The sequence below is a fragment of the Nipponia nippon genome, unplaced genomic scaffold (genome assembly GCF_047370975.1).
Source record: "Nipponia nippon isolate SJK-2023a ecotype South Korea unplaced genomic scaffold, ASM4737097v1 scaffold_3, whole genome shotgun sequence".
NCBI lineage: Eukaryota > Metazoa > Chordata > Aves > Pelecaniformes > Threskiornithidae > Nipponia > Nipponia nippon.
In genome coordinates this window covers 70,153,495-70,178,063 of record NW_028262347.1, presented here as the reverse complement: position 1 = coordinate 70,178,063, position 24,569 = coordinate 70,153,495, and the positions used below count along the sequence as shown (strand labels likewise).

Here is a 24,569-nt window from a genome sequence, read left to right as displayed (position 1 = left end):
GCACATGAAAGATGAGTTGGCAGGCTTTGCAGCCCATTTCCATTTCAAATAGTACAACAGAAGTTATATACAGAATATCCATGTTCTGAAAAATAACTTTTAAAGGGATTCAAAATTTTGACAATGATCCTTAGCAAGTCGGACTAGTTGGATGAAAAGGTTTAGTTTATAAGTATACAGCTATTTATCCAGACATTAAAACTGGTTCATTTAGTATGAGGATGGCCCTACATCTACATATTATGACCAATACTTTTCACTGTCTTTCAATACCATAAAGTAAGTTCAGATTAATTTTCATCTGTTTGTTTTGCTTTAGTGATTGCATACTATTGATAACTTTCCAAATTGTGCAGGCAGCTTAAAAAATGAAAGAGCAGATGCAGGCTGATACTGGAAACAAATGAGCTATATAAAATAATTAAGAAAGTGTGAAACTAAATATGAAAATGATTGCTTAGGAAAACAGCGCAATACATAGACCAGCATGTACCAGCCGCTAAGCAAGGCTGCAGGAGAACTGCTGACTGCTCTAAGGGGACAGGATTCCAGACCCGGAGATATTCTGCAGGTTCATATTTGACAATAATATACACAAAACCAGTTAGGGGGAAAATATGTGCAAGATGACTTTGCAGCTGAATGGGCTAAACTATTTTAATGCCTTTCTCCATCTTTCTTTCTGGTCACTGGGCCCCATGGATTTAGTCACATGTGTAATGCAAGAAGGACTCAGCCCACAGACAGTAAACTAATCTTTATAACATGGAAAAAAAAAAATCAAAGGGAGCTGAATCTATGCAGATTTACAGCAAGCAATCATAATTATTCTAGTATCATTTTAACAACTTAATTAGGTGAAGTAAAAACAAACACCACTTTTTTGGAAGCTAACTTTTTTCTTTATTTTAACAACCCTTTGGAAACTTCATCTAATGCTAGATGTCTCCCATGATGTGGCTGTGCTGGTTTTAAATATTAATACATATATAACTTTGGTTTTTAGGATTTACTAAACAAGAGAGGACAAAATCCTTGTTCTCAGTCATTCCGTTAACTATAGAAATTATTACCTTACATATCAATGACCAAATAAAAAGATGCAGTGACATTATTTAGGAAGAAATGACAAATCTCTACTAGATCCTACCATCCCCTAGATTTTCAGAACATAAAGCATCAAAGAATACAGGCTGAAGAGTAAACAGGATTAAGGGATGCTGATGGTCAGAGCCGAAAACTGAATGTTAGAAGTACCCTGAGGTTCTCGTTCCAGCATAGCCATCAACCCCTGCAATCTCAGTGTCCACTGCAACAGGGAGCAAGCAGCTATACACCATGTTAAATTGAAAGCAACTTTTTTTTTTTTTTTAAGAGGCTTACCATGAGTTTGATGCTCCCTTGTCAAAGCATCCCAAACTCTTTGTGTTCTAAGTCACTTTTGCATTAAAATTCTGCAAAAAAGACTAATTTTGCTTTGGGGAAATGATGTCATGAAAAGTAAAGTTTGCATCCTTCTTGCTGAGCTGAATTTCACCTAGAGAAACTTTTTAATTCCATGACTTGAAACTTTGAAGCCAATGAACTGGCACAGATACCACAGTTTTCCTGGAGATATTACTGGAAACCTGAGCTATGAAGAATGCAGAGTTAAATTTCTAATGGCTGCTCCTTTGCATCCTATGACTAGGAGCCACCTGTAAATGCCTGCTTCAAATACATAGTTACAATATGCCTAAATCCACAATAGCAGGAATTTAGGGAACTATCATGATAGTCCTTGCTCTTATCACCAGGGTTGCCACTCTTGCCACAGCTTCCTATCCCCTCTGCTTTGACAATCAGAGACTTTGTGTCATAGCACAGAGCTAAAAACATTTTGGGGGGCTGAATAACCCAACTCCTGGTTTATGATTGCACATATAAGACACAGAAAAAATAGTATATGCAGAAATCAAACCCCCACAAACCAAGCACAATTTTAGTATCGATACCTTATCGTGGTAAGTAAGGGCCCTGCAAGTGCTCATCACTAAGCTCTTGAGCTCAATAACTCAGGGCAAGGGTGGGACTGCTTGCGATAAGAGCCAAAGCTCTGTACATGCTGGGCTGTTGGAGCATTCTTGGAGGCCTAAGCCTGCAGTCACTCCCTCAGAAGAATCATGTTAGAAGTACCTGGAAATCTCTGTCGAGACTGTGGCTCTCACAGGTTTATCACTTTTTCCTACAAAATTTACAATCTAAAGCTGAGCTAAGTCTGTACTCTAGAAAGTACACTCTAAATCATCCCCTAGGTGGCAGGTCTGGTTGCTCCGTACAGCCACTCTGAAGAACTTGCATTTTGGCATGGCAAAGCCGTCAAGACTCAGCAGGCAGCAGTGGCCAAAGAGGCCACTTGGATTATTGCTGTTCCAGCCCTGCAAGTGCCGTCTTCCTAAAGCAGCTGCGACAGCAGAGCTGCGGTCCCTGCCTGGAAAAAGTCTTTGGGGTATTTGAGGAGGGATAAGCTTTTGCTTTTCAAAATGAAGTCGCTTTTTATTATTGAGCTTCCCCAAATTATTTTTCTTCTGTTTGACGTGGTGCACGTGGCCATTACTGAGTAGCACTGAGTCTCCCACCACTGTCACTGCAATGTATTCAGCTGCCATTTCAGAAACAAAGAGGAAATATGTTCCCCACCGCTGCACATTCCCACAATACAGCAAGATGCATACAGAGCATCAAACACACCATGGAGAAGGCCATTCTTCCCATCTGTACCCAATCAATTTGGCTATTGCCTCACATCCCCAGTGTCTAATTTTTCGGTGGTCTGTGCAGCTAACAGTGGGTCAAACTGTCCTAGTGCTCACAGCATAAATATAGAAGTCTTTAGAAAGGAGCTTCCATCCTGTAACTAGCATGGATGCTCTGTGTTTAGGTGGGGACACCAAAACTCTGCTTAGGAGCATGACAGTAGCAAGGTCTGTGCTAGGAGTAACCGACTCTATTCCCTAGTGCAGAGATGGACACAAAGAGGCAGGCTTCCTCCTGCACCAGGGTAATGAAGATGTGTCACTCAGCCCTGCTGACAAGAAAGGGCAATCCTGGTACCAGTAACAAAGGTGTGACACACTGGAGCGCTGGCGTGGGTCACAGATACAAAAGGTTATAATCCTGTCAGCAACAAGCGTCGGCATCCATTGAGCCCTGGCAATCACAGCTACAGCTGAACGTCACTCTCATTCTGGCAAACGCCCTCAGACCCAACCAGCAGCACTTTTATCTGTCATGTTTGGGTTCCCTTCACAGTGCTCTTCACAGCTATGCAGGGCAACTGTTTATTGTAAATAGAAGTCTGCCATTCTTTGTCTCTGAGCAGAACAGGGAGGGAAAGGAGTTTTAACACTTCCAATGACAATATATATCATGTGCCCATGGAGGGGCACATGACTGTGTATGTCAGGGAAGAGCCTTGGTCCTATCCTGTAAACTCTCTAGGGAGATAAAGGAGGTATCAAAAGACTATGTCTTGAGAAGAGACGTAGGACTGCCTTCCCTGGCAACATTAAACAAACCTCTTCTGCTCCTCATTGTATATTGGAGCATTCAAAACAGTGTTGAGTATCTCCAAGGACCCCTGAAATACTGGTCACAACTGCATCATTCTTCACTTTCAGCCCCTCCAGAATATAAGTGCTCTCTAAGTGGAATGTCATGATCAAAGATGAGGGGAACTGTTGTGAGACTGCACAAGATGCCCAGGCTAACACGATCTTGCAGGAAGTCCTGTTACATATACCAGGGTGGGTGAGACCTGTGTTGCTTGCATGAACAGGAATGAAGGGGGACTAAGCCTCCATTGGCCCCCAAGGGACACAACTGCCCTAGGAAATGGGTCAGATGAGAAGCATACCCAGAGAAAAGTCAGCACTAGGAACAACTGAGGAGATGGGACACCAACTCACACTTATGCTCTCTGCCCTCTGTACCCTGGTCAGACACGGGATGATAGGCAGGGGCACTCTCTCCAGCAGACTTTGCTTTTTTCCTCCCTTAGTACAATAGAGCAGCGGGCGGGAAATGTGCCGTGCACCCTGGGCTAGCTCACACCTCCTCTCTTGCTCCAGGCCAGAGTGGAAAGCATGGTTTGGCTCTGCACATTTTCTCATACTCCCTCATAACATAAAGAGAGCACAGTGTGGGTTCCCCCTGCCCCAGCACATGATTTCTAAATGATGCTATGGCTATGCCATTTCCACAGCTCATCTGAAATCAGCCTAATCTTATATACAGAGGATACAGCCCAGATGGTGGTGCTCACAGCTGTGCACATCTGACATGAAGGTGAGTAAGCCTTGATTTGTAGCAAGCCACCCAGCTGGCAGGTCTGTCTGGGGGATTGCTTCGAAGTGCACGAGGGAGAAGCCCACACACCATGAGCAGATTTGGTCATCCTTATGATTACCTCCTGGGCAGACAAACTTCTTCTTAGAGAGGAGGCAGAGGTAACTTTTTAGGAAAATTTTACAAATACTGCTTCAGGCCATATCTTTTGGCCTGGAACAGCACAATCCATAGGACTTCAAAGCCACCCGCAAACTGAAAGAGAGTGTAAAACCGACCACAAAAGAGAGCAGAGGAATACGGCCACCTCTTCAAATGCAGGGCTGTGTGCAGTATAATGTCAGTCAGCTGGAAATAAAAAGCTAGTGCTGCCTAGACACAGTAACAAGGACTAGAACATAGATACCAAGAGGGATGCACGTCTTTTCTTAACACAGATGCGAGCCTCAATCTCCCCAAGACTTGCGTATATCCAGTGGAAGAGACAGAGCCCTCCAACGAGCTACTCGCATCACGGATGTTTAGCACATCCAGAAGAGCTGCACTGACAAATAGGAAACCCAAGGCACCCAGCCTCCCACTCAAAGTGCTACAAATCCTCCATGAGTGGCGAGGACTCTGTCTTCTTTCCTTCCTGAAAGGCACTATGAGTCTTCTGGGTGCTAATAAAAGCAATAAATGAAAAAAATCAATGGACCCTGTTTAAGGTGCAGGAATCAAGAAGCATGCTACACATCAGTCCACACCATGATAACCAAGCAAGGAATGCAGGGCAGAAGATGGTAACCAGATTCAACTTGCATAAAGGTATTGGGAAAGAAGAGACACACACACACACCCGCGCTATGCGGACAGAGACTTACCTAGCACCCTGAGAATAGGGATCAGTCCAACGTTTCCAAGAGCAGTGCTCCCTCACCTTGGAAGAAACAAAAAAGTAGGTGTATAATCATGTATTTTTGCCATTCATTTTGGTGTGGCATATCTGTCCATTTCTACTAGGTGTGGTATTTTATTTCTCTTGGTTTAGCCAGATAAATATATGCAAAGCACATTTATATACTAAAAAGAATAATCAAAACAAAAAAGGGATCCCAAAACCTGCTGGAAAGAGACACTTTACCTATAATAAGAAAGAATTAATCGCGGACACAGTGACTTTACCTTACTAAAAGCAAAACAAACAACATAGCAGCCCATATTCCAAAGAAAACAGAATACCTGCACTTTTCCACTACAAAACTAAGCCTAGCTACAAGTACACAGTGCCCCCCAAAGAGCAGAGACTTCACAGCACCTTTACTCTTTAGCAGAAAATAAATAATTTTTAAAAAGCTCTTCTGGATTGCTTTAGAAAGTAGGAATTTTATACGCTTTTTCTGAAGGCTAACATATGGTAAGGGAACTCTGCCCTCAGGGAGACCCCTTTTTCTGAAGGGCATGCCCACTTCTCTCGTACAAACTATGAACAGCAGTTGTGTATCTTTTTCCAAACACACCTGTTTTCCATTGCCAGCCACGAAAGATTACACGCAACGAATTTAGCAGTGCTCAGAAAATTTGTGCACATTCTCAATTTGCCTTTGCCTGAGAAAAATCCGTGCATTTGCTCAAAACAATTGCACTGTACACACTCCTCCTTTATAAATTTGGCTTTATTTTGAGTATTGTTTTCCAGACAGAAGAGATGGTGCCATCATTTACTTTTGCAACCAAGTTACAAATTGCACAGCTGCTGGTACGGGCATTTTGAGGGTGAGGCATATTCCTTGGCCTTGATTCTCCTCTCACTTAGACCAGGGTAAAGCAAGTATCAGCCTAATCAAATCAATATTCTCTGACGTATCCTATTGTTACAGCAATGTGAGAACCAGGCCCCTTTGTGCTCTGATGCTAATAAACTATTCAGCTTCAGCAGTTTGGCTCTGGCAGTGAGCGAAGGTTAGGTCTCAGTTGTTAACTTGGCCTCAAATGAAAAACACAACTTTAGCGGGCAAAGTCTATTTGAGTCCCATGCACACCCATGTTTGCAAACAATACTTTTGATCTTCACTTAGGTCTCCTTGTTCAGCTCTGGCTGCTGTAACAGAATTCAACACTTGGAGCTGCTTCTCCATGGCCATATCCCTAGGGATGGCAAGCCACAGAGAAAGAAAGGCACCTCAGGCAACTGAAGGCTGTGCCTCCTCAACAAAATCAAGTAGAGATAGTTGGCAGGCTGCTGGCAAGAATACCCGATTCCAGTAGTGTTTGCTTCAAACAGTGAATCTGCTACTGCCCCCATTTTATCCATGCAGCACATGCATAAGGGGAAGACCTTGAATACAGTCACCACTTTCCTGTTCCTATAGCCTATTCATGCTATATCTTATTGTCATATGTATCCTCATATCTCCTCCAGACCCAAGAAACTCTAACCAGTTCAGGCCACACAGTATGCCTATAGAGAGGACCAGACCTCTGTTTCTGAATGGTAATAGGCTTCAGCTCCAAACAGGTAAAAACCAGAATGACAGAAAGCAAGGAGTATTGCTCCCTTTTTAAAGATGGGAAACAAGATACTGAAGACATCTATGTAGATCCAGCTTAGATCCACACAGGTATTCAGACATTCAGCTGGTATTTATACAGTTAATAAAGTCCCCCATCATTTAAGACTTCACTCCAATGTAGACCCGGCTCTCAGTGACTTGCAGGCAGTGTCTGGCAGAGCCAAGAAAGGAACCCAGAAGTTCTCCATCTTCACTCACAGCAAGAGAGCAGGGCAAGCTGGAGAGCTGAAAGAAGGCTAGGAAGGACTGTGTGTGTCAGGCAAGAAGCAGATATGGCACTGTAAGGGACATAGAAAAAAACCTGCTACGCAGGGTGCATAGCAAACAACTAAAAGATGAAACTTGTTGGAAACCTCAGCAGACACAGCACTAAGCAGAACTAGAGGGTGAAGACTGGGGGGGGGGGAGACGACACAAGAGCACCCAGTCCCCATTTTCATACTCCTATTGCTATTACACAGAGTGGCAGAGGTGCACTGTCCCAGCTCAGAACAAATAAACCAGTTGTGGCTTTGTATCATGCTCCAAGCACACACGTGCTGAGCAAGCGCTACTAGCGCTAGTGAACAAAGTCATTTAAAATGAGATCTCTCATGCCCTGCATCACAGCATCACATCCTGTCAGCCTGTGCAATGCAATAGCAGAGCCAGAGTTAGAAGCCCACTAGAGCAGACTGTGGCTGTGCCAAAGTAACTCAGTCGTTCTGTGGAAGGAGCCATGCATCAGTCAAAGTACACCCCCTCACTCAATCTTCCAGCCATGCAATCCCTCTGGACAGAACAAGCCTTTGCCATTTCCTTGGAAAAGCCAAATTTCTGTCATCGCCTTGGACAAGGAATCTATAGGAAAGAGGAGCAGGCACAGCAGACAGAGCCTCATCAGCAGTCCCAGGCATTTTGCTAAGGCAAAACCACCATCTGCCCTTGGATTTATCCAGTGGAGGGAAGGGTAACTGCAATATCTGCCTCAGAAGAAATGAAAGAAGAGGAAGCAAATGAAGAAACATTAGCAATATGGCTTATATAATGCCATGGGCCAAATTTGATAACTGGATATAGGAGTGCACCGAGTCCCTAACATTCATCTGGCAGCACATACTGCCAAACCATCTTGTCCCAAAGCTGAGAAAGGCATCACTGAAATGATGACTATTGCTATGGCAACATTGCCTAATAATCTTAGTCAGGATTCAAGTTCCCATGAGGTGGTCCCTTACACCCCAGCAGCAGGTTGTGGGAGACACTTGGGCCAGTGTGATCTCCACATACCCAACAATCATTTGTGCACAGACAGGGCTCCACACCAACAATCCTAAGAAAGTGTGAACCCCAGCACAAGTTTCTCTGAAGGATATGGCTTTTAGTGCAATAGTGGACGTAGTGGAATGTCTTTCCCTGCCCCCTCTCATATGGAAAGAGAGGGATAGTGGCCTTTTTGCTAATTATCCAGCACGACATTTGCTCCTCTCCTAATCCAGACACACCCAGCTTCCTCTTAAGAGCTCTGGGTAACGTCCTCTGACAGGCAATTTCCTGTAGCAGCTTCATTTAAATAGAAGAAGTTAAATATGAATTAAACAATAGGACCGGTACAGAAGCTTCCATGCTATTTATTTTGAAATTACATTTCATTCCACATTTCCTATCCTCCAGTATTCCCAGTATGTCTCACTTGTTTTTATTGACAAAGTAGCACGACAGAATTTCTCAAGGGGAAGGTATCAGGGGGCAGCTGGGGCTTTGAACTGCAAACAGGTATGCTATTTGTCTATATAAGCCCAATCACTGGCATAACACATGATGAGGTAACTACAGAAGTATACAGGAAAGAGGAGTAACAGCTCATATGTTTCTCACAGTTCCAGTCTCCAGTTCCTCCGCACTTCAAAATTATTTTGCTTCCAAGAGATTAACTCCCTGTGCTTTGCTCTGCAAGTGGTGTAGCCACAGTTTATGGCAAAATTAAGGTTGGTGTAGAATGTAGCTTTCTGCTTTAAGCACACTATATCAAACCTACTTTGGCCTGCCCTTTGGTCAGAAGGTGAAATTGAAAGTACTAGGTTTAATTCTCTAGGCAGGGGTCATGCTTACCTGAAAAAATTACTTTGTGACCTTCTGGCTCTCCCGTGACCAGCATTCATCAAATACTCATTAAAATATCTGATCTCCTGAGCAGCTCCAATTTCTTTTTGTCCCTTCCCTTTCAAGAATGACCCATGTTCACCTTCTGTGGCAAGTTCTGAACCCCTGAAGTTTAGTGTAAGGTAACCTTCAGCATATTGATACTTGCACATTCAGTGCAAACAGCTTATCTTTTTTCCTATTCTTTAAAACAGATGAAAATCACAAAAAGTGAAAGTTTCTCTTATTTGTTCCTTCAAGAATAATTCCCAGCAATTGAGCACCAAGTGCCAGCTGTATGAAGTGCACTGATATCAACTAAAAATTCCATCTTTTCCCTATTTATTCATTTGAATTTATATTTGAAGTGCTTTTTTAAGTGCTTATAATGACCTTCCTCCAATTCTGTTTCAGGAGGAATGGAAATGTGATACTAATGTTCCTACTGGGTTTCTGGAATTCTTCTTTTGTAAGTCATGGTATCTCCTCAGATACCACTTCCTCAGACAAGCCATACAATGTCAGGGAAGACTGCAATACTGCTGTCTTTTTGCAGTCATAACAGTGGACATAAGAATTGCTTCCAGATACCTTGAATAACTGCTGTAAGGAAGCACTGCTTATCTTCTTTAGCAACATCAATGGGAACCTAGTAATGCAAGCAGGTCACAGATTTCTATGGGTACAAAGCATGTTTTTGCCATCATGTTATGCCCGTTAGCACTGTATTCCCCGTTTATGTTTTACCACAAAAAATCAGCATGGGGATGCCCGTGCAACACATATTCGGAGTATCCTTCTCAAAGCAGATCTCACAGTTGGCTTGATAAAATAGGGATCTCAGGATACAAAGCTCAAAAAAAAAAAAGCAGTCTTCGAAAGGTTGCACTATTTCATATTAGAGACTGAAAGGACACATCTTTGAGAACATTTGGCTGAGCATACATGACATCCTATAAAGAAAAGAACTTATTCTTCCATGAAACTCTCTAGATTATCATGTGCTACCCTTTATTAAGGCAACACCATTACCACATTCTTCTCATTTCTAGTACTGTCTCACAAGCCATTAAGAGCAATTCCCCATGCTGCAAGCCTAAATACCAATGACGTAAACCAGTCACCAGCAGCTTATGGTTAATATCTTTATTATTTTCAGCCACAAAGACAACTTCCATAAACAAAAAATAATCAATGAACTTTTTCTAAGCACAAATATGGAAAGAATTACACTTGCCTTTAAAAAGGCCTTTTCATCACTGTTAAATATTTTGGGGTAAAGGAAAGGGATGTCCTTGCCAGCATCTACCACATATAATATCATAACCATCAAGATAAAAAACCATATGCCTCGAGTCAGAGCTGCTTCTGAGCATCAGAATGCATGCATGAATTCCTAACTAACAGCTATGGTTTGGATTCATTAGAAGAAATATCATGAGTTTGACTTTTTCCAGAACTTAGCACAATATAACACCACAAGCAAAAAAAAGAAAAAAAAAAAAAACAAACAACATAGTTGATCAGTTTTCTAAGTGGCCTTAGTTTTTAGAGAGATTTTAAATTGATTGTGGGTCAGAAACAGTCCTGCGTTTGGTTGCCATCTTTTAGCGTTCAAAGCAAGTTTCATATACTCCATATTTGACTGAAAAACCTGACACTTGACTTAGTTAACTTGACTTCTGAGCAGTTATACACAATTGAATGCTTCCTCAGAATAGCAAGGGGTTTCCTTACACAGATGCCTGCAATGAAAATATCAAAGAAACAAGCCACTTGCGCAAGTCCCTGCACAGTCTGATTGGTGACATTTCCCATTTTTAAGCAGATCACAGTTAAATTCACTGGCCCTCAGTGAGATACCAGACCTGTTCCTGACAGACCCTGAACCAGACTATAAAACAATTAAGCTGCTGATTGCATAACTAGGCAGTAGGATAGCTATAGACACCAGAATGTATAGCTCTATATTTCAAACTATTGTCATCCTGCCTCCAGCATACATCAGGAGCTCATAAAATCACAGTGAGAGGATTTGCTCATTCTCCTCAGCCCACATAAGCAGGGCTTACTCCTCAATTTGCACTGCACTCAGCTGCAGAATCCCACCAGCATTTGTTGTGCTCAGCACCCGCCTGAAGCCATGAAGAGCTGTTTGTGAAATGTAAGTAACACAAAGAATCCGTACTCTCCCTCACAGTGGATGTGAACTGTTCCATTCCCCACCTGCACCAGAGGCACACTGAGCATTAAACAATATTTGTACAATACCATGAAGGGGCAAAATTCTATTCAAACAATTCTCTGGGCTGGTCAAAGTCCCAAATGTCTGTTTCACAGGAAATTCCAAGATTTCAGGACTATCCTTGAGTTCATTCTTTAATTGGAAGAAAGAAAAAATTTCCAATTAAATGAAATTTCAGATGTACCTTCTCTTGACAACATCAAAGGACATTGTCCTCGTTTCAGCTGGGATAGAGTTAATTTTCTTCCCAGTAGCTGGTACAGTGCTGTGTTTTGGATTTAGTATGAGAATAATGTTGATAACACACTGATGTTTTAGTTGTTGCTAAGTAGTGCTTACACTAGTCAAGGACTTTTCAGCTTCCCATGCCCTGCCAGGTGCACAAGAAGCTGGGAGGGGGCACAGCCAAGACAGCTGATCCAAACTGGCCAAAGGGCTATTCCACACCATATGACATCATGCCCAGTATATAAGCTGGGGGGAATTGGCCAGGGGGCAGTGATTGCTGCTCTGGGAATGACTGGGCATCGGTCAGTGGTTGGTGAGCCATTGCATCACTTGTTTTTCCTGGGTTTTGTTCCTCTCTCTGATTTTCCTTTTTGTTACAATTTATTATTATTTTATTTCAATTATTAAACTGTCTTTATCTCAGTCCATGAGTTTTCTCACTTTTACTCTTCCAATTCTCTCCCCCAACCCACCGGGGGGAGGGTGAGCAAGCAGCTGTGTGGTGCTTGGTTGCTGACAGGTTAAACCACAACAGACATCCTTTCTAGATCCCTGCTGAACCTTTTATTGAAGTAAAAGCATCAGAAATAGAGATGAATGCTGGAACATGTTCCAGCCGCTTTCAAAATTTCTTCAATAATGTTTAAATCACAGAGACAAAAATCAACTCCTGTAAATACATTCCAGTGAAATTCAGAGAATCTGTAAAAAAAAAAAAAAAAAAGACTGCAATGAAAGAAATTTTAGCTTCTTCAGTAATACTATTCATTGTTTACTACCACAGTCTCCTTCTGAAGCCACCAAAGATATGTGAAGAAGCACAAACAGAGAAATACCCAGAAAAGTGTTCTGCTTAAGCTTTTTGGTACAATGACTGATTTCCCCATTGCTTTTCCAACTTATCCTCCAGATTAGTTGTGATTGATTATAAAAATCATACAGTACAAGTTCTGGCTTATGAATATGGACTTCATATGCTCAGAAGGATTAGCAAAAGACATTTTGATTCATTTTCTCCAAGGAAGAGAATATTTTTTTAGAATCTCTGTCCAAATTCAATCAGGAAAAAAAAATATATTAGTGGCTACATACTGCAACAGTATGGGAAATTGGACTGCTTATTTTTTCAGGCCCAGGCCACCCAAGATTTCAGAGGATTTGGCAGCATTCAGAATATATCACATGAGAGACTGGTGAAAACAGACAAACAAAACAAAAACAACCCAGATGGCTGTGCTTTCCTCAGTTACAAGGCAATGCCATCAGAGAGGTCTTTGCTCACATAGAAGCATTTTCATTTTAAAAAGGTCAGATATTTTTTAAATGTCCACCTTTCTACTTTTACCAAAAAAAAAAAAAAATCATGTTTTCCTCACATTTTCTGTAAGCAAGTTTATACGAATTCTATAGAAAAATCTCAAAAAAAAAAATCCCAACCTCACAAGATCCCTCTCCAGCCTCTTTTTCCTGTTTTTCTCCGAGATATAAATATTAGATGCAGGAATGTGTAAATACAGAAAGTACATAATTTGTTGAGCTAGTCCAAGTATTTGGATAGTTCAATCATCAAGCCATTTCTGAATTTTCTGGTATCATTATTTTTACTGTCTTGTTATACAAATTTTTCTGTTATTATAGGGCTGCTCATTTTCGCTATATTTTATTCCCTCTGATTCATTCATAAAGAAAAACTATGAGCATCAAGTACTGAAAAGGAGTCTACCCTTTTTCATTATATTCCCTAATAATAACCATTCTGACTTCCAATGCCATTTGCTTCCTTGGTTTCCACTCAGCTTCTGTGCATCCTCCCTGCTTAAAGTCTTCACAAGCATCCTTTCCTGCCACATTGCTACAGGCTCAGACACAAACTCTGGGCAGTCCTTATGTATGTGCACAGAGGGCTGGCCTGTAATACAGCCTTAGAAGGAGATGGCATTTGACTCAGAGTAATGACTTCGGTACATGACCATATGCCTATAAGCAATGCCTTAGCCATAGATATCTGCTCTGTAGCATGGATTTACCCATTCCTGATTATTTCTAAACAGTGTTGATAATTCACGCACAATGCCACTTTCCAAACATCATTACAGATTTTTTTTTTTTTTTTCTGGAAAAAACTTGCCCAAACTGTATACTATAGTTGTATCCATCCATGTGTCCACAAATATGCTCTGTAAACTAAGTTTTCATTCATCTTTTTTTGTTACCTTCCCTGGCTTTATAGCTTGTAAATATTCCCAAACAACCACTCTCTATGGAGACAGGATCATCAGGGTTCCCACCAACATAAATCATTCTTGATCTTTGTTTAGCTTGTATGGCAATCAGGGATATTAAGTTTACATATAATATGACCAGGGGTGCATGGATAGAAAAAGACAGTTACAAAACCTTAGCACCTGCTAAGGCTGCAGAAGACATCTAGACTATTGATATTAAATGACATCCTGTCCATTATATTACTGTAATGATGTGTGCAGCATGGGCACAGGAGTTAATCTGGGCCCCAGGATTTGTGGAAAGGTAGATGACAAGTGCAGATGGCCCAGTCATTAAGTCTTTAGAGAGCAACAGCAGTTGTCAAAAGCTGTTGTCCTTCTGTCTCAGCCCCAAAGAACCTGCTGGCCTGGAGCCCTTGACTCAGTAATGACAAAGCTCCAAGGAAGAGGTGCAGGCTGGAGCAGGTTAAGCATGATCAATCCCCAGAGGAGATGGGAAAAAAAAAAAAAAAAAAGTCTTATTATGGCTGTTAAAAGAGAAACCATTACATGAAAGACCAGAAACTAACAGAAATCAGGATAGAGAAGGAAGAGAAAGAAGGCAGCCACACTCCTTCGAGGGGCCTGTCAAGTAGTAGGAAGAAAACAAACACAGGTTTGCAAAGCAGTATTTGCTTTTCTCTGTAGTTGTGCATCTACCATGAACTGTGCCCATGAGTACAGCATATATGTGGTTTGAAAGTGCCTTGCAAAATACCCATGGTTCTTGCTTTGACTATTTGTCATGAAGTCTCCACAGGACAAAACAATAATAATAAAAAAAAAAAACACAAAAAACCAAAACAACAACAACAACAGTAGACATCTGGAGATGGCACAAATAAGAGAAATGAGTTTGTACAAAATTGGAGGAAACTACATGTCAGAGTCATAGCTCCCCAGAAGGGAACTGGAGATAGATTCTGAACCCCAGAAACTTGCTGAAAGACCATATGTATACATATAAGCCAACAAATCTGAACATCACCCAGGATCAATAATTTTAAAGGTCAATGGGCTGCTGAAGCTCAACATAGTAGCTAGATGCATATCCCAATTGATGGAAGAGGTCCACTAAGACTGTAGGTCAATTACTGAGAACTAACTAGCTACATAGTATAGTGTTGTACAGTGTCTCCAGTGGATACAAGAGAGTGTTTACAAATATAGCCTTAGACCTCATATACAATAGGAATACGTCAATCAAGTCAGGCAATTTTCAAAGCCTTACATTTTTAATACAGTTGATCTCTACTTCTTAAAGTACATAAAAGTGCAGTATTTTACTCCTGCTGTCATCGCTACTAAGCCACCATGTCTCCTTCTTTCCACAGAGGTGCAAAGCCTTTACCTAAACCCTTTACAAGTGCACAGCTCTGCTTCTTCTATGTTGTCCTCTGGACATGACAAATGCCTGAGAGATCCTTGCAACCCAAACCAGACCAAGGGTATTCTATATACAGCACTGTAAATGAAGACATGTAAAAAGCACTGTGCCTTAGATCACCACAGTCCTTAATGAGGTGTCAAGTACTTCAGGCATCAAGTACTTCAGGCCAAAGCCCACTTGTTCATAAACCAGTTCTACCCAGTGAATATTTTCTGCCTAGAGAACAGCAGCAGATCCTACAGCCAGCAAGCTTTGCCCAGGCAAGTAAACAGATAACATTGGTGAATGGGGTTAATTCCCCCCATAAAGGCTTTTATGCTCCCCAAACATACTAACAGTAAGTTCATCTACAACAAGGAGTGTCCAAGGGAAGGGGTGAAGGGTTGCAAATATAGTATATTTCAGTGGGAATGTGCACAAAAGGGCAATTCTCAGATGAATATCACTTCACTCAGTGAAGCTTAAATTTGTATTTCCATTTAATGTTGTTGCGTTTCCTCTGTACTACAGCAGAAGTAAACCTCTAAACCTGAGCTGCGGTGTAGACAAGCAGAGTCCAGTCCCTGTTCTAATTAGTTTGGAGAAATCTGCAAAGAAAAACTATGACCTGAGGAGAGGAGCAGAGACTTGAGCCAGTCTCTCCCACTTCCCCCGTACCTTAGCAACCCAGTTTGTCTCCCCCAAACAGCACTTTTTGCCAAAATGGAAATACTCCAAAATTTTGGCGCAAAATTGTTTTGTGCTGCTAGAGCCCAGTACATAACCAGAGGGGGGCACCAGGGTCAGAACTGTTATGCATTTAGATTGTGTAGTGTAGCATATGATTTATTTTTTTAAAACAATGGCTATTTTCTTGCTCCACAGACGCTGATTGCTCAGACCCAGACACCTATTCTGTGAGTTAGACACATGTTGTGAGCTGTTTATGCTGGTCACATCCTCTGTGTAAAACTTTTATGACTTTTTTAGCTTTTTATTGTTATGTATTTGGCTATCATAGCACTCAAGTGTGGCTGGCCCACACTTAGGCAGTGTAAATCAAGTGGGACAGTAGTGAGTGACGAAGGATTTTATAACTCTGAGGAACTGGCTGAACTCTTTCCCTGTTGTTTTAAGACATTTATATTCCCTCTTCTGAAGGTGTAGGATATTCCTAAGTGAAGGGAAAGCTGGATTTTTGTCTTCCCCTATACTCTGTGCATGGATTCTCCTGAGATTATTTTCAGCTTTAACTCTTTCCATATAAGACACGCACACAAACATGACAACTAAACAGACTCTAATTCTCTAGATACAATATCCTCCTCCTCCTGTTAAATCAACAGCAAATGCAGATTTTCAAGCCTACTCTAATTTTGAAACTCGCCTTGATGAGCATCTGTGATTTGTAGGACTTTTCAGGTGGTCTCCCATCCAGACATTAGCCACACTGAAACCTTGTTTGGCTTTTAGGAAAAGGTGCATCTTGCCCAGGCAAAGATTAGCTCTCTAACACACCTTCAATTTTATTGTGTCCCAGCCACCATTTTTCATCCTCACTGCACTTCCTCCTCCTCCTCCTCTGTTGCATCCAGACCGCTTTATATTCAGTGCGGGCCGCAACAGGACTCCATGGAAGGGACTGGAGTTATGCACCACAAAGTTTGGACTTCACCATGAATTTAAATTTCTCCAGGACATCATTCAGACCTCACAAAGAGCCATCCTCTAGACTCAGCAAGTCTCTCTTTAAGGAAAAAAGTGTCTATACTTTGAGATTGCAAAGAAAAGATAAAGCAAAGATAAAGCTTCCAACTGACTTTGCAGAGCCTGGATTAATTATTTTAATTATTGTAAACGTATCCTATTAATAAAATTGCATGTTATTTCTTCTGCTCAATGCCAACAACGTTGTTAGCTCTTTCACATCAATCCACTGCATCACAGAATCAACTACTGGACCAACTTATTTTACTATCTTGAACATATAGTGCTGAGAAGTATAGCCATCTAAAAGAAAGGAGGCATACTAATAGGCATGTGAAACCCCAGTGGGGATTTCAAGCTCTGCTGAACCCAGAGGATGAGCTGAACCCAGCAATGAGCTGAACCCAAGAGAGACAACTGGAAGTCTTTCCAAGCTTAAAGAGCTACAGATTTTTTTGGGCAGCAGTTTCTGCTTGGCTACGCCATATTCTCTTAAGTGGATGCACAGCTTTTACCGTCCAGCTTGCACTGTGAAGTGGCTGGCCAGAAAAAACTTCTTTCACCCCCAAACCCTTCTTTATCATGTAGTAAAATGGGAAGGCTAGTTCCTGAATCAATCTGTTAGTGATATATCAATTTATTATGACCAATTTTAAATCAGCTCTTTTTAGAACTGGAAGTTGTACAGAGAAAGAAAAAAGATAAAATCAAAAAGCAAGCTTTCATCTAGGCTTGAATACATCCTGCAGATTTTTACCTATTTCTACATTCTCCTGTGCCCTTAAAGTCAGGGAGAGTCACTGTATTGCTATGAAAGTAACTCACTATGCTCGGAAGCAGCAGATGAATAAAGCCACACTTATCTAGTGCAGTGGCAGAAAAAAGCTAGGAAAGCTCTGATATTAAGCAATATTTGTACTCCTCACTCCTATAATTTGAAGATTTTGGCAAAACTGCATCATTGTTTTCTTACTCCTCTCCTTCCCAGTTCATATGCACAGGGGATTTTGCACATCCAGTTTCTATGAATAATCTTCTGCTTGTTGTTGTAACTGTTCATGTGTGTCTAAATTCTTTCATTCACTCTTGCTAACCTAATTCTTCCAGATGTTTGGGAGGTTTTGCATTCTGGCAAGGACTACTACAAAAGGGGCAACCATAAATCTTGTGGTCTTTTTCCCTTCTTTTTCATGTCAAACCAATTGTTGGGATCTTAATCTCTTTGGCTTCAATTTTCATTTCACAATTATGGGTAGCATTGCACCATGGAAATAATTGCTTTAAAAGTTTAAGTCCTTTGCCCCTTACAAAATAACAAGCCTTCTTTATTTCCTAATTAGAAGAGTAATGGAACCTTTATGACTCTTCAAGCAAAGTCTAAAAATCCCCAGAAGGAACCGTGCTGGAGAAATGGCCACTGTGGCACTTTGCAGAGAAATTATGTCATCTTCTGTGGTGGAGAGGGGAAAGAAAGAAGAGGGGAGAAGCAGGGCAGCTGAAAGCCTGTTTGGATTCCCTGGCAAATAAAATACTCAGCCCCTCTGCTCTACCCCAGGACCTCCTCCCCCTCTCTAATGGCTGCTCCTCTGCCACCATCTCCTTAGATACGTTGTCCAGTGGTGCAGGGAGCTGCTGAGGGGAAGGCAGAAAGGGTTGAGGGGTCCCTAAGCCCTTGATTGTTTCCCCCCCCCTCAGAATTCACAGGCAAGAGCTAAAGAGTTCAAAACTGCAGACTGGTAGCCCAAAAAAATAGGCCATGTAAAGTCTGTCTCTCACTCATCATCTTCTTGGAGGTAGAAAGGATAAGACCATCCTTTGAGAGTAATTCCAGTGATTGAGCAACATCAGGGAATCAGAGTGGACATTTTACATACGGCATCAAAAAAAAAAAACCACAAAGATCCTTTTACAGAATCTGAGTATGAATTATTTCCCCTGACATTAAATTTAGAAGGTCCCACTTGAAAGTATATATATTTGTAATTAAAAAAAAAAAAAAAAAAAAATCACACAACCAAAAACTAGCTTGTAAATTCTACTTTTAGTTTGAAATTTCATGCAAAAATAACCTTGGTGGCAAATGCTGTTTCTACAACTTAGATAGGAAGGCAGAGGAAAAACAAACCACCCATGGCTTTATAGTTCTATGTACCAGTTGCAGCTTCATGTCTAGTTCACCCTGTATAACATTTTCCATCACAGGACACCCCCCTTTCAGTAGCTTATAACTTTGCTCAGTGTTAACTGTTTGAGTAGAAGTTTCCATGCTATGCATTTGTGTCATGCTACCTGATGACAGTTTTGGGGTTGGTTTTTTGTTTGGTTGAGGTTTTTTGGTCTTTAATTAAAAATTTTTTTTTTATTATTTCTAAAAGTTAGAGGAAAACGTTGGACCACAATAAATGTTTGAACCACATGAAAAGTGTTATAGCTGTTTCAGGGAGAAGCTCCAGGCTTCGGAGAAGGAGTTTCACATTTGACAGAAAGTCAGACTCCGCATCAGGGCTTTTCCCATCCACAAGGGCAATCACCCCAGTTTAATTCACTCAAAATCTTGCAAGTGAGAGTTTGACTATCATGGTGCTAACAGGCATTCTGACTACATGCAGCAGTTCCTTCCAATTGTCTCAGTGAAAGTGATGAGAGAAAAAACATTCATGACCACTTTCCCTAGGCACAAGGCATGGCTTCCGACAACCTGGCCCAAGCTGCAGCAAGCACAGAAAAAGCAAAAAAATGGTAACTCATCAAACCAGTCTCAGAAAAGGCCTACTGCTCCTAAACTGATATGCTTAAGCTATGATTGTTAATGTAATATCTTCTACCCCAACACCTATCCTCAAGGTCCATCTCCTCAGGCTGATAATCAAAACAGTTGGGGATTTTTTTGTTTGAGATCTTTTAATAAATCCCATCTTCAGAGATTTGAAAGTGTTGAAGCTGCCACTTTCCCATCTCTGTCCCTTCCTGATCTCCTACCACAGGCTGCTCTGGGCAGCAGCACAGCCCAACACGCGCCTGCTGGCTTCCCGAAGGCATTTACATTGCCCACATCAGTCTTGCAGCATCAGCCCCTCTCCAAGAGCTACTGTGCAAGCTTAGCAGCCATCACTCTTCCGGGGATTTTATTTTTTTTCTCCCAGGAGACAAAGATCTGCTCCAAATGAAAATTAAGCAGCATGGAACAGAACAGGAAGAGAGGAAAAAAAAAAAATTATTTCTTGGACCATTAATCAGGAGTCTTAAATTATGAGTTTGTCAAACCCATAGGGCCTGGGATAAGATCTGCAAACAACAGTGAAGTGGAGCCTTTAGCTGTGTTTGCCAAACATAGGCATTTGCTCTTGCTCTTCTTGACCAGTTTTCAAGACCATTTCAGCTGCAACTACAGGGCCACAAATCTATAGGACTGCATACTTAAACCAGTGTTTACAGTGACTGGGGAGAAAGATCTACAATCTGCGGGCTCACACTTCTTAAATCAATTTACAGAGCATGTGTCTCAGAAGCATGTTAAATAATTCATGGCAAAGCTAGCTATTCACTGATAAAAACCTGAAATACTTAAAAGAACTGTCAGTGTCTCAAGTTGTGTTAACATATGTAAGTACATTTCAATTCACTGAAGGCCCTGAAGTTCAGTTATGAGCTTTCTTGGGTGCGAACAAGAAGATCAGTCAGTCTTTAGTTCTTCCAGCCAGCCTGGCTTTTGCCAGGCTCAAATTTAACTTGTTGCCAGAGCCAGGCCAGCTATCTGGCTGGACAAAGAGTAGGGATGGGCTCAAGATGCAGCTGTCGTTACCAGGGAGCCATACTTATTGCATTTCAATACCTCCAAGTTATATCTCTCTACTTAAACAGGAAAAAAAATTAGTTTCTGTAGCTTCCAGACAGACCTGCACACATACTTTGGGCTCAGTCATTCAGACATTACAAGCATTATCTTCCTAAGGAAACCAAGCCATGGCCTCCGTGTCCAGCCATACAGAGTAAACACCATCTCTAGAGACACCCATCATTGTTAAATGGTTTTAGGTCAGTTCAAGCTACATTTTAAACCAGACGCACTGGTGAGGTTTACAATCACAAGTTGGCATTGCTTCATACCAGCCCATTATAAGGCTCCATTTGCCTCCCACCACACAAAAATGTCACTGCTGATTTTACCAAGAGCAAGTGCAGGTAACAAGCTGCACATCTAGCTGGAAAAACGGTAACAGAAATAGCCTGGCTTAGGGCTAACACTGCTGCAGAAATCTTTCCTTTTGCTTCTGCTGACTGTTTAATGTTTAAACCATGGAACTCTAATTCTGTGTTATGTTGCTTTTTACAATATATTTTTGATTTGGAGAATAGGCAATGAGCCTGTTCCTTGTTTGGCAACAGTACAAAGTCACTTTGAACTTAACAACGTTCTATAATCTAGCCTCAGGTATGAACTTAGCTACTGGGTGGACATAAAGCATGCGTCTGAGCAGTACAGACCTGGCTGCATAGTCCAGATCTGCACTGCTTTTAAAACAAACACAAACATGCCTGTTTCTGCCTTCACATACACCTGTGCAGCTCCCCTGAGCTCAGCCTGTGTGTAAATCAGAGGGCAGTCTTGAATCCACGTGGTCCACACAAGAACTGTGCTTCCATTCATTCCTCCCCACAAAGCCTGGAGGTCCATGCTGGACTGACATGCTAAACTAATTTTCTGGAATCTGCTTCTGTTGCCAGGCCTGCAAAGCGAGCCTGGGCTGTGGTCAGAGGACACTGCTGCTGAGGAGTTGAGACTGACTAAATATTAGGGGTTCTGCTTACGAGTACTTACTTCCCAAGCAAAAGAGCTATTTAAATTTTAGAAGAGGTACTTTTTTTTTAATTGTACATATCAAGCTGTACAAGAGAGCAGCTCTATGCTGTTCTTCTGAGTGTCCCCTACATATAACACAAAGTCTGTGGCAAAAAAACACACCTATTAAAAAAGGAGACAAGCATTTTAAACACCTGGACTTTTTTGTGGATATCCCCTTCTATATCTCCTTTACTCTAGGCAGATTATCCATAGATTTCAGTACAAGTTAAAAAACCCATTTCGATCCTGAACCACAATTCTCACTTTACCACATGATGCCAGACAGGGTGGTTCTTCTGGTTGAGGGTCCTCAGGAGTCTTTGAGTGACCTCAGACATCTTTTTGTGTGACCACAGACACTCCTCAGTGGCTCCTCTCCACAGAAAGCCTGAACCTTTCACTATCATTAAACACAGAACTAGTATCATTTCCAAGCTACAGAGGCAGGCAGAGTATTTTTTGTGAGTTATTTTCAAGTAGTGATTAAAAGCACTAGAATAGTTAAGTAAGTCTGTAGCAGATGATCTCTAGCACAAGAGGATCCTAGTAGTTTCCGCCAAAGGAAGACACACATCTTCGCTGGCATTAAAGCTTCAGGCATGCCTAGTCTTTCACACCTCAGTCTATCAGCTTACCTGCACTGAATATTTGGACTACAGCCTTCAGAGTATGTGTCTCATGCTGTGTTGTCTCCAGATCAGGGGTAAAACATAAGGTTGCAATGTATTTTTACTGTAATATATCGATAATGATAGATTTCCCCTGAATTCCGCTGCACAGCTATCACCAAAAAAAAACGCAGCAAAATGCTGTCCACATATAGACTTCCCTCCATATATATTCAACTTTGGAGATTCAGGGAAACTGTCAACATCCCAGGCCCAAAGTCAAACTGATTTGCCTTATCATTTGGAAATATATTGAAGGGAAGAGTCTGGACTAGCAGACTGTACTGAAAACTTCTTTCTCAGGGCTATTCCTTGAGGTTCAAGGTGACAGGCAGAGAAAGGACCCCAACCGAAATTTATTGGATTTGACTGACCTGTAGAAGATGGCAGATCCATCATGCTGGCAGAGCAGAAGCTGCCTATACTTCTACATGCCACATCTTTCCTGGATATAAGGTCTTTCCTAATTGCTTAGCACTAGAGTCAGGCATTGTTTTATTTTAGTCTTTAAGTGCTTCCTCATGGAGGAAATAACAGATATGAAATACTCTTGTGGTTGGGTTTTTTCCATGAACATTGGGTAGACATTTCTCCAATTCCTCCTATGAAGGACAGCAAGGACTTTATGCATGCATAGCTTATCAGCAAAATTGTGGTACATGTGGTTTTACTTGAACAAGGACCAGTGATCCTGTACAGTAAATATTCTCTTTTTTAATTTTATTTTGTTTGTATGAAAACTGTCTTCAGCCAAGAACTCTGGAACTTTTGGTAAGCCTTAACCTGGATACTCTCTGTATATTTCTATTTTTTCATTTCACACATCCCAACACTTTGCTTTAGTAAAGACAAAAGTAAAAAATTCCAAAACATTTCATAAGTTCTTAAAAGAGAGAATCTATTCCTCACAGATTCATTTAGGAGGAACTCATCTTGAAGGAACTGGAGAACATCAAAGCCCTTAAGCTTTCAGGAACTGTAACTCATCTTTTGAAATATGAAACATGTGCACCAGACAGTTTTGCCAAATGTTTACATTTTGGTGCATAGCTGAACTGCTTATCAGAAGTTCAAATGCTCTTTGTTCCTAATTTCCCACTATTATTCACACTACATGCTCTGTTCAAACACAGTAACACCCTTTGGCCATGAGAGCCGGCAGTGCTTCTGTCTCACATGGAGCAGACCGAGGAGACCCAAGTGCTCAGCACTCATAGCATGCCTTAACTCCAGAGTATGTGATCAGTGATTTCTCCCTGCATTTTTATCCTCGTTATAAGCAAGACTACATGCAGAGCAATATAAACTCTTATATTCAGGGAAACCTTATAAGTACCTTCCCCAAGATAATGAAGTGCCTCACATTGGTATTTCAATACTGGAAAGTGGCTGAAATGGTTCTGTGCATCCTGATCCACCCTATGGCCTTTCACTCACTTCTTATGGCAACAGCTCTCACAGGATTTTCCTACCCTGTGAAGTCCCAGACATGTGTCCTTCTTTCCCCCCTCCCATAGGGTGAGGGCTGTCCTAGATTTTAGTTTAAAAGAAAGATACAGCACCTCCTGAGGATTATTCATCCTACTTTAGGATAAAGACTTCCTCTGGAAGTACTACTGACTGTAGAGGAATCCTGGAACAGGAAAGTCAGTCTAGATACTTATTTGGGCCCTGAAGTTCAGCAAGATGAACATCAGAGTAAGCAATGAACCTATGCTACCCAGTGAAGGGAAATATCAACCAAAAAATTTTCACCATTTGTTTCAGTATTCTGGAAGATACAATAAAAGAGGATGATTTTGAGAAGAGGCATGGCTTCTTCTGTTTCATGACAGTAATGCAAAGTGGGATTTAGCAAGCATAAACCAAGAAGGGAAGAGGCAACAGGGTAAGAAACAACATGAACAAGCATCTTCTGGAAGAAAAAGATAAGACTGGGGATAAAACATTTTGCAGTGCTAACAAAAATGCCCTTATTATGGGTGATCATTTTAACTCAGAAAAATTAAGAGGAAAGGGAAATTGTTACAACAGCTTAGTCTTGCAGGGAGAAGATTAGCATAACTAGAACAGAAGAGGTCAAGTCAGCAAGTATCAGCAGGAAATATGAGACACATATTAATCATTCTCATTTCCAGACACAACATGGAAATGGTCTATGAAAATATGTCAACAAATTATTTGCATGTAAATCAGCAAAGCCACAGTGACTTCAGAGGAACTCCCCCCATTTATCCCAACAGCCC

At 41.3% G+C, this 24,569-nt stretch overlaps 1 protein-coding gene across 3 annotated transcripts in view; it reads right to left on the bottom strand.

Moving 5' to 3' along the window:
• Positions 1–22,786, bottom strand: part of CALD1 (caldesmon 1) — a 219,573-nt gene extending 196,787 nt beyond the window's left edge. The window contains exons 1-2 of one of the 3 annotated variants that reach the window (XM_087765623.1): positions 22,698–22,786; positions 5,190–5,245 (exon numbers count right to left, since the gene is read on the bottom strand). The gene's annotated coding sequence lies outside the window, so the exon portion shown is untranslated. The remainder of the gene's footprint in view (positions 1–5,189; positions 5,246–22,697) is intronic. The other 2 variants (XM_087765619.1, XM_087765620.1) reach the window with 2 other exon arrangements.
• Between the last annotated feature and the right edge of the window lie 1,783 nt (positions 22,787–24,569).